Source organism: Taudactylus pleione, unplaced genomic scaffold, assembly GCF_031769625.1.
Source record: "Taudactylus pleione unplaced genomic scaffold, aTauple2 ptg000046l, whole genome shotgun sequence".
Taxonomy (NCBI): Eukaryota; Metazoa; Chordata; class Amphibia; order Anura; family Myobatrachidae; genus Taudactylus; species Taudactylus pleione.
In genome coordinates, this window is record NW_028284448.1 from 7987667 (window position 1) to 7989892 (window position 2226).

Genomic DNA, 2226 nt, shown 5'->3' on the forward strand with positions numbered 1-2226 from the left:
CACATTTCACAAAGACAGAAAAAAAAAGAACAATATTTTAATTGTTTGTGTAGCACACTTTGAGGGTGTCACCACCCTTTAACAGACAGACGCACGCTTGTCGCTGCTGCTTTGAGGATGCAGGTGGAATCTAGACGGGATTTGGAACCGAGGACACACTACCTCCATCAATTGTCTAAATCCCACTGCACTAATGTCGGATACCGGACGCACGTCTAACACCAACATAGCAGTCAAGGCCTCAGTTATACGTTTTGCTTCAGGATGACTGCTGTCGTACTTCATCCTCATCGCTAGGGACTGTTGGAGGGTCAATTGTTTAGTAAAAGTAGTGATGTTCCTACTTCCTCTCTGGGATGATGAACAACTCCCAGCAGCAGCAACAGCACTAGTAGGAAGTGGTTCTTGATCTTTCCCTATTTTATTTTTATCAGAGAAAGTTTGGTCCTCCATTTATGTTATATTGATATATATACGTGCGGCTAAAGCGCACACAAACACAGAAAATATTTTTTTATTTTTGCTGGAGAGTAGTGCACTTTGTGGGTTACACCACCCTTTAAGAAATGAGCCAGCCGGCTCTTTACTTATGGGACACAGGCGCACGCTTGGCGCTGCTCCTTTGTTGATGCACGTGCAGCCACAGTGCACACAAGTCACAAACACAGAAAATATATATTTTTTTGGTTTGGAGTGTACTTTGGGGGTTACAGCACCCTTTAACGGTCAAGCCAGCCGGCCCTTTACTTATGACACAGGCGCACGCTTGGCACTACTTTGTTGATGCACGTGCGGCTACTGCGCACACAATTCACAAACACAGAAAATAAATTTTTTTTTGGTTTGGACTGGAGTGTACTTTCGGGGGTTACAGCACCCTTTAACGGTCAAGCCAGCCGGCCCTTTACTTATGACACAGGCGCACGCTTGGCACTACTTTGTTGATGCACGTGCGGCTACTGCGCACACAATTCACAAACACAGAAAATAAATTTTTTTTTGGTTTGGACTGGAGTGTACTTTGGGGGTTACAGCACCCTTTAACGGTCAAGCCAGCCGGCCCTTTACTTATGACACAGGCGCACGCTTGGCACTACTTTGTTGATGCACGTGCGGCTACTGCGCACACAATTCACAAACACAGAAAATAATTTTTTTTTTGGTTTGGACTGGAGTGTACTTTCGGGGGTTACAGCACCCTTAACGGTCAAGCCAGCCGGCCCTTTACTTATGACACAGGCGCACGCTTGGCACTACTTTGTTGATGCACGTGCGGCTACTGCGCACACAATTCACAAACACAGAAAATAATTTTTTTTTTGGTTTGGACTGGAGTGTACTTTCGGGGGTTACAGCACCCTTAACGGTCAAGCCAGCCGGCCCTTTACTTATGACACAGGCGCACGCTTGGCACTACTTTGTTGATGCACGTGCGGCTACTGCGCACACAATTCACAAACACAGAAAATAAATTTTTTTTGGTTTGGACTGGAGTGTACTTTGGGGGTTACAGCACCCTTTAACGGTCAAGCCAGCCGGCCCTTTACTTATGACACAGGCGCACGCTTGGCACTACTTTGTTGATGCACGTGCGGCTACTGCACACACAATTCACAAACACAGAAAATATATTATTTTTTTAGCACTTGAGGGGAGCACCCCTGATGGACAGAGCACCCCCTGGACAACACTACAGCACCTCTTTAGGACTGGGACACTGCACAGGACTTTGGAGTGGACACAGCCCCTATGGAGAACTGACTGCACAACACAGTCCAGCCAGCCCCTATGGACTTTGAAGTAGTGGACACAGCCCCTATTAACAACAGCAGCACAGCACAACACAGCCAGCCCCTATGGACTTTGAAGTAGTGGACAACAGCAGCACTACACTACACTACACAGCCCTAACTCCCACCCTCCCTCTTCACTGTCCACAGCCGAGTGAGAAAATGGCGCCGACGTGGGTACCTTATATAGGATCCAAAACCCGCGAGACTCGGAAGGCGGGATGATGACGTTTTGCCTCGATTTCAGATCCGAGTCAGGCGGGAAAAGTCGAGCCTGATTCGGATCGGACTCGGATCGGGGGGGTTCGGATTTCAGAAATCCGAACCCGCTCACCCCTAGTTTAATGTAGTTTCTGCTCATACAGTAAGAGATGAGACTGTGACATTAAATGATATAATAGAGTCCTCTATACAGAGACAACACAACTAGAAGATG